General features: G+C 38.6%; 1 pseudogene; it reads right to left on the reverse strand.

Annotated features, from left to right (window-relative positions):
• Positions 1–7,660: 7,660 nt before the first annotated feature.
• Positions 7,661–9,121, reverse strand: LOC110290479 (annotated as a pseudogene).
• Between the last annotated feature and the right edge of the window lie 218 nt (positions 9,122–9,339).

Here is a 9,339-nt window from a genome sequence, read left to right on the forward strand (position 1 = left end):
TTATCATAGTAACAGAAAAAGGAAACTATTAAACTGCCCAAGGCCTATTTATGGTGAAGATCAACAATGCCATTGCCTTATGCCTTGGCATCTTGTCCCACCTCAAGATCCCCATCAGCCCTGACAGGACCCCTGTGTGAGGGTGTTTAATAGTTAACATTTTATTAATAAAAACACTAGCTATGAATTGTCCTCCAGGCTCAGCTGTTTTCATACCCTGCAGGGGAATGCCAGGTTCTCATATGCTGAAGCTAGAAACTTAACATTACTTCATTGTAAGATGCTCTTTACAGTAGTCAGATCTGTTCTGCACTAACCTTAGCTTTGAGGAGCTATGGAATGATTTGCTGAGCATGTTCTATAGAGCTAAACATATATGTTACATCTTTACTGTTCTGAAAAAGCTACAAAACAAGAATTATTAAAAGTTGGATGTCAAGATTAAAATGTGAGAAGACTTTTAGACTTTAAATGTTTTGATAATTTACCCTTTAATGGTATACTATAAGGTTTTAATATATACTATACTATACTATACTATACTATACTATACTATACTATACTGTATAATGTTGTACTATAAGGACTCTAAGGTCCACTTTTAGCCATATGGTAGTTTGCACTGTTTTTTTTTTAAATGTGTTAATTTATAACAACCTACTAGCTCAACAATCTTATTATTGTGAGATTATTTATTTGACATTTTTATTTTCTTCTGTGAGTTGGTGAGACAATAATCTGTCTATAGTATGCCTAAAACTTTTATCATATTATCATATGATATAATTATATATGTGATTACATATAATAATCAGTAGATTATTGCTTATCATACTAAATATACACATGTTTTAACTAATTTCATCACATAGTGTTTAAATAATGTTAAATAGACATGTAAGCAAGAAAACAAATCAGCATTATTGTAATCTCATTTTACTAGAATATATACCTTTCCCAGACAGTACTTAATCTGTGTGTTCTCCTGTGCTCTTTCCAAGGACAGCATTATTCTTTGGGATTGACCATTGCCATTCAATTAATGCTTTATTGAAGCCATTTAATTCTCTTTTTGTTCAGTACTGGGTATTGAGCAAAGAACCTCATGTGTATGAAGCAAGTCCTCTACCAAGCTACAGCCCTAACACCATATACATTTAATTCTTAAACAATATTTTGTTAGACTTCTCTACCTTTAGAAAGAACTTTTCATTTGAGAATTTCATATATGTATACAGTGTGTTTTGATCAAACCCACCTCTAGTCTTTCCCCTCCAATTTCTCCCTCACGCCTATACTAGATCTCTCCATATCCTTTTGAAAAAAAATCAAAAAGCAAAGCAAACCGCCCCGAGGTTCTCAGATGTGTTAGTCATGTATCCTCTTACCTCTTTCACACAACATTTAAAACATTTTCTTCCTGCCTGAAACCAGATCTTAGGTTCTGACCTTGCTCATCCTTTGTAGTATGTGGTTGGTGATGATGATGAGGATACAGATTCAGTTTTCCTTGCCATCTGTACAACTGCAGCAGCATCCTCTGAAGAGGAGCCACCCAAGCAGTGCTCAGTGTCTGCGCCCGCCTCCTCCCTCACCTGGTGGATGAGTCACCTGGAGAACCCTCTGTTTTTTCCCATCAATTTCTCAGCATTTATCCTCTATATACACTGTAGATTCTGCATGCCACGGTAAGTAAGAAGCACTTCTCAGATTTTCATGAAATTCTCTTGAATTCAGAGGTCATTGTAAGAACGACTGGGTTCTTTATAAAATTGAGCATTCTGACCCACGGGCATGACATTTTTCTCTTTATTTAAATCTTTAATGTGGACCCAAAGAGTTTTATAATTTTTCCATACTTGTCTTGCATCTAACTTGATATGTTAATTACTAGATCTTATGCATTGAAGAAAGATAGTGTTTAAAATTCTACCAGTGCTACATTAGCATTTAAAAAGAATTTAGTCTTTTGTTCCCCCCAACCCTTGTTCTGTGGCCCCCCTTCCTACCCTCCCTGCTCCCAAGGGTTTATCATTCTTCTGATAGTTTAATCTGAAATTTTACAATTGCTTTGAAATAAATTCCCTCTCTTTCAACACATGCACATTTTTCATTCTTTTCTAGTTACTATAATTGTAAAAATTAAAATTATTTCTGTTTGTGAGAATATCATTTTTCTCACAATGATCAATGGGTTTATTTTGTCATTTCTAAACAGCTGTGCAGTTTCAACATGTACTAACAGCTGTTTTCTGATGGCGTTCCTCTATATTTTGAATTCAAGGCTCTATCAATTTCTTGATATTTCTTGAATTACACACACACACACACACACACACACACACACACACCTTACTGGGTACATATTTATGAGCCCTTTTAATCTTCTATTTGTATTTTATATTATTAACATTTTTCAGGTGTGGTCATTTAATATATATTTTCTTGGCACATGAATGACTTAGAAATACAAAGTCTCTGAATCATGAAATCCTTCTTCATGTGCGCCATTGGAGTGCCTTGTCATTTACTTTGATGAAGAAAAGGTATTAGGAGATAAAACCTTTTTCTCCACTAGTTTGCTTAATTTTACTTATTCATTTAAGTATATAAAATAATGTCAAAATACACATATATTAAAATAGATAATGTAGTAGAAAGAATCAACACATACACCATTTCACAGTCAATGATTTACCCCAGTGGCAAGATTAAGGATTTTATTCTATCTACTAACATTTTTATATTGTTTAAATTTATCCTCTGAAAATTTTATACATGTCTATTTTTCTCATTCCTCTCACCCCACCATCTTTTACCTCCCACACACCCCTACCAACCTTCCCCTTTAAATCTCTCTCTCAATCTCCTGACTTTGTTTTGTCAGGTGACACGTTAAATTTAACAGGACCATCTGTGTGACCATGAGTTAGGACCAGCTCATTGGAGTGTAGTGGGCTTCTCTGGGGCACACAACTGAAAACAGCAGATGCCCCCTTCCCAGGATACACCAATGGATTCAGCTTAGTTCCCTGAGCCTTAGGTGGTGGGGATGTCTTGTTTGGTTTGACCTCTCAACCATCACTTATGCTCAGTACCTTGGCAGATATGTGCTTCTGCGTTTATCTCTGTTCACTGCAAAGAGGCCTCTCTGATTATGTTAGAGTAGAGTTTTAAACCATGTGTGCATGTGTGTGTGGTATTAATTAATATATATTTATTTAGTATATTATATGTTAGCATATTTAATAATTAATATATTTAATTAATATATATTCTTTAAATTTTTCATACATATCCTTCTCCTACTCCTTCCCTCCAGCTTTCTCTGAGAACTTCTCCCACACATTTCTCTCCTAACATCACCCCCTCCAAAACAAGAAACAAAAACAAGCAAACAGAAAAGAAAATCTTTCTCATGTGTGGATTGGTATAGGGTTACCCACCATGGCATGGACAACATAGCAATGAACACCTCTTCCAGAGAAGAAATGACCCTCTCTCAGCAGCCATTAACTGTCAACAGCCCTCCAGTAGAGGTACAGCATTAAGAGCTCCACATGCATGCTGGTTTGTTCTTTTGCAGGCCTTGTGCAGGTAGCCACAACTCTGTATGTCTTGTCCAGAGGCCAGCCTTTCACAGCACCCCTCCCTATCCTCCTGCTCTTGCGTGGTTTCTTCCCACTCCTCAGTATCTGCTAAGCTGTGAAGTGGCTGACATAGGTGTCCCATCTGAGTTTGACAATGCATGGTCACTATTTACAACACTCTGGACATTCTGGAATATTAATGGGCATTAATCATTGCCCATTAAGATAAGAAACTTCTTTGACCAAGGATGAGAGCATCATATATCCATGGATATAAACATGAATATACACAAGGGCAATTTGCCAACATGCCCATTTAGCAAAACAGTATCAACAGCTAATTGCTAGGCCTAGTTACTTGCATAGCCACACATTTTGAGCACATTTACAGAACCAGGTATGAAATCCCTGCTGAAGAAAAGCCTTAAATCAAATCAAGACAGCTATTGCTTACAGCCACACTCCTGCCACTGTTGCAGCAGTGGACACATCTTGCTTAGCCGACTCTTATTGTATTTTAAAAATCCATTTGTTTTTAGCAAAAGTTTTCAAAACCATGCACCATTATTACCTGTAATCTTATGCCTTGATCTTCGATCCCCTTTCTACATATTTGCTACTTAAAATCCTTTTGCCCTCATCCCTCATTTCCTTCCCATTCTCCAACCTTGGTAATCATTGTTTGATTTTCTATCTCTATATCTTTGACATTTAAAAGAATTAAATTTAAAACCATTTAAAATAACTTAAAGCAATTAAAATCTTACATGTAGTGATCCCATATTATATTTTCCCTTCTATGACTGTCTTATTTATTGTATTATCCTGGGTAGTATTTCTTCATCCATTTATCCATTGATAAATATATAGGTGTGTCTATATCTTGACAATCATGAACTATACTTATGGTGGTTTGAATAAAAATGGCTTCCAAAGGACAATAGGGAATGGCACTATTTGGAGGAGTAGCCTTGTTGAAACGTGTGTGTGACCTTGTTAGAGTAAATGTGACATTGTTGGAGGAAGTGTCTCAATGGGGGATGGGCTTTGAGGTTTCTGAAACTTAAGCCTGCCCTAGTGGCTCATTGTCTGTTTCTGCTGCCTGTGAATCCAGATGTAGAATTCTCAGCTACCTCTCCAGCACCCTGTCTGCCTGCATGGTTGCCATGCTTCTGCCATGATGATAGTGGACTAAACCTCACAACTGTAAGTCAGCCCCAATTAAATGCTTTCCTTCATAAGAGTTGCCATTGTCATGGTGTCTCTTTACAGCAATAGAATTCCAACTAAGACAACACTATAGTAAACATGGGCATGATGACATATTTGTGAGGTGTTGATGTCACTTAGTGTGATTGTGTGTGTGTGTGTCCAGAAGAGCTGGACGAATTGGTTTGCTATTTTCTGTAGTTACTATACTAACTTGTATTCCTATAAAGTCTGAGCCAAGATTTCCTTTTCTTTTTTTTCATCTCCACTGTTATCTTTCACTCCAGCTTTGGTGAGTGGCTTACTGAGGACTGAAATTTAGGGCACCATGCATACTCAGTATATACTCCACCATGGAAGTGCGTCCTCAGCCCTCTCTTGTCCTTTGGGTAACCACTATTCTAGTAGATAGTTTTAGTACTCATTAAAAAAAACTCTTTAGATTTAAAATTTTATGACCCTCTATTGAACATTTATTTCTGTTCATTAAATTTCTTGGAAGAAGTTAACCTATTAATTTATGATCTCATTTATTTTATTACGTCTGGAATATTTTATTCCATTATACTTCTGATTATTGCCTATCATCCATGCATTTGTAATTTTATTGGCATGTTTTCTTTTTGGGGTTGTTAGCCAAATATTTCATGGCCTTGTTCATATTTTACATTAGGCTTTTGACCTTTGTCTTAGAAACACACCTCAAGTTCATTATTATTATTATACATGGGTTTTCTGCATACCTGATGATTTTATTCCAATAACTACATGTTCAACTGACTTAAGTCACTCTGCATTTCAACCACTTCCTGTTTAATATAGTAATTCATCATATTGGGTTAAAAAATGACAATCATTAATTTTTCTCTATTTCAACAACTCTGAAAGAAAAGTTACAAAGAAGCACTTGGGTTTTTTATTATTATTTATTTTGTATTTTTTGTGAGGTGAGGCAGAGAAATCCTTTACTGCCACAGGAAGCAAGTGCACTCATCTCTTCAACAATCTTAAGAATCACAAAAAATGCAGAACATGCAATAAAGACTAACACAGATTTAGGGAGAAATGATTCCTTGGGTTATATTGGCTGTAATATTGAGGTAACCAATTGACCTTGCTCAGTGGAAATATCTTAAATGAAATGAAAAAAAACCCACTAGTTATAACATCTAATTTATATATACATATACCATTCAAATAAAAATATATATTACTTGCTTTAATGTATAGCAAGTTTAATACATTAGTGTTCGCAAGATAAATATTGTATTCTACTGAAAATGTGTGTGTGTGTGTGTGTGTGTGTGTGTGTGTGTGTGTGTGGTGTGTAGTGTGCATCTCTAAGTTTGGAAGTCAGAAAAGCATGGTACTTAAGGAGACTTTCTTCTGGATTTAAAAATGTAGGTTCTAGGTCCAGGAAAGACAAATATCAGCTGGAAGACTACTGCATCTTTTAAAACTTGCATGTTAATATCTACAAACTTGAACTGTAAGACATAGTTTGTGTGTGTGTGTGTGTGTGTGTGTGTGTGTTTTGTTGTTTTAAGAAAAAGAACCACAAAATTTCTCAAAATATATTATGGAACACAGGAAATGGTTCATGAAAGTACAGGGATACTATCCAGTGCTGTGACTGATATTAAAAATGGAACATTCTATTTAAATGGTATCTCACCATCTCTACACACAGTGGAGAGTGAGACCACAATAATCAACCTCATGTAGAAACAGAGGTACGTGGTCCCTAAGATACTTTTTAGTGAGCAAGGTGCTATGGTCCAATAGAATCATCTAGGAAGAAAAAGCCTTGTAATGGTAGAAAGGCTGTTTAGTGGTGTTTCTACTGTAGAACTCTTCTACAGATCACATTGAAAAGTGACTATCTGTGTGACAGTACTTAGAGCCTATGGTGGTGCACACATCTCACCTAACATCTGGCCAGCAGAGTTCAGTATAATAGATTAGGAACTCATATCTATGACAGCATGATCTAAAGCAGAACTGAAAACAAGACACACATTCCATGTCCATTCACCCACATCATCATCTTTATCACATTTAGGGCTATCTTACTATGCCTTAATTTGTTTAACATATTCTGAAATATCAATGTTTAAATCAAGGCTTTTACACAATAACCCATTTATTTCAAGTCCTCTGTCCAACCTTTGTTACATCTTGAGCAGCTGCCATAAATATAGCCTACCTCATCTTGGGACTGTTACTCCAATTTTTAATTTGTGCACTGGTTAAACCAATGAAAGTGACATTATTTAGTGATAGCTACATATTTCCTTTTAATCAAAATCAATGTTATTAAGTATTAATTAAACACATAGTCTTCTCCTTGGTGTAAATTGTGTATCTTCTATCTTTCTCCCGCCACCTTACCAATACCTACCTTGCCCAGGCTTTCTTTCTATGACTGCAAAAGTTCTAATTGCTGACGAGTAACATTTATGGTAAATACACTTAAAGTAGACAACAAAATTTCAAGTAAAATGAATGGTATCCACATCTATCAGACCCCGAGGTATCAGCACCTAGACTTCTTTCTATAAATTACAAAGACACATTGTACATTCTTAAATAGGGAATGCTTACAATATTGAGCCTTTCCACACAAGCAGCTTACACAGGAAGGTATGTGGTCAGTGCTTGTTACATTGCAATGCTCTCTTGATTCCCTCTTCTGTGGTTGTTGCTTCGTCCTGATGTCCACAGACTACTGTGTGGGTTTTTATGCTTTGGCTATGGTCTGTGAGCTGAATGAGGCAACACTGGTTATTAAGGCTTAATCTATGATGGCGCATTATCCTTGAATCTGGTGCCATTTCCAGAGAACAGTAGGAGTACCTCAGCTATCTTAAGTCTTCGGGCTCTGTTTTAATAACTTTCTTTTCCAAGGTGAATGAAGAGTGAGGACAGCTTTTTCAAATCCCAAGGCTCTCTGATGAATGGGACTTCGCCTTACTGCAGTAAAGCCTAATCAGCTCCCCATCCACCACAAAACGACGGGGCTGTCTGTTCTGCACACTAGGAATTCTGAGATTCAAAGGTCTTTCTCCTTCTCCATCAGAGCTATCAGAAGGCAGATCGCCATCAGGGCTCTCTTCGCCTGAGCTCTGCCTGTAGAGCCCCCCAGTGAGTCTCCTCTCTTGCTGCAGCCTCTCATAACCGGCCTGGACACACAGGATCTCCATCTGCTTCACCAGCCCTTTTTCAGCCTGCTGTGAACCGAGACTTTCAGGCTCGTCACTCTTGGTTCTGGCCTGCTGTTGGCACAGAGTCCTGGAAGTCGGGAATTCCATCCTCTATTTTAATTCTCTTTGGAGATAATTCATCTCTTTCGCCACATTTTAACCTGGTGATCCTGTAAGTGTACTTGTACGTAACTTCTCTAGAAACCTGCCTGGCCAGGGCAAAAAGCTCATCTCTTCTTGTCAGCAGGGCATTGTCCTTCACACACAGCTGAGTGGCTGCCTCATTAACAGTAAGGTCATGCAATGTAAGGTGTTTACCATCCTTTCTTTTGGAGTCAAATCGCCCATAGATGGCGCTGTATTTTCTAATCTCCTCTGTGTGGGTCTTCATCACTCATCTCAAAGATGTGAGGGATCATTTTGGCCAACTTCTTACTGTTCTTCAGCAGCTCTTTCACTTCATTCGAGTCACTTTTGGGCAGTGTGGGGGCTATCCACTCCACACACTCGGCCACAGAGAGTGCAACAACAGCAGCAGCAGCAGCCAGGATTTCACTGCTTTCCTTTCGAGAGGCCGGGGAGCCCAGGTCTGCTGGGGAGAGACTATGCTCGCTTTCAGTGGCATGGTGTCCTTGCCAGAATCTGGATTCGCTGACACTCTGCAGTGCTAACCTTCCCACCTCTGACTTGCCCTGACCCAAGCTCTGCATACAGGTGGTGGTGGCACATTTAGGGATTTTTAAATGTGGCTCTCGTGAGCTGTTACTCCTTTCGTAGTAACTACTGCAGGGTATCCCCAGTCATGTTGGCGATCCCTCTGGTAATTTATAGATGGGTATGCTACTGACAGGAAGGGAAGTCAATGTCTGATTGAAAAGGCCAGAGTTTGTAAACCAGTCTCTCAAAGCCTTCTGAAGCCTTCTAACGTGAAAGGGCTTGCTTGCCATGCCCACGAGTGCCATTATTTCCAAAAATTTCTATTCTCCAGCTTCACACAGTTGCTGGACAACATCACCACCTTGTTGGATAGAGGCATCAAAGTAAGTAAGCAGGTTGGCTTTCTGCAATATTCTATAGAGCTGCAGCTCCCCCAAGGGTCCTAGGTAAGGCTGTGGCCATTACTGTCGATGGGCTGAACGCGACCCACGGCTGCAGCACTCTGAGACGACAGCTCTGCCCAGCTCCTGCTGCGGCTGCGGCGGCCTGGACATCCCAGCGCCTGCCCGCCCAGACAGAGCTCGCTCAGCACCTCCGGTGGAGGCAGGCCACTGTGGCCCAGGGCGCCCTCCCTAGGCCTCTCCCGCCTTTTTTTTTTTTTAACTATTTTATTTTATTTT

The sequence above is a fragment of the Mus caroli genome, chromosome 2 (assembly GCF_900094665.2).
Source record: "Mus caroli chromosome 2, CAROLI_EIJ_v1.1, whole genome shotgun sequence".
NCBI classification, from domain to species: Eukaryota; Metazoa; Chordata; class Mammalia; order Rodentia; family Muridae; genus Mus; species Mus caroli.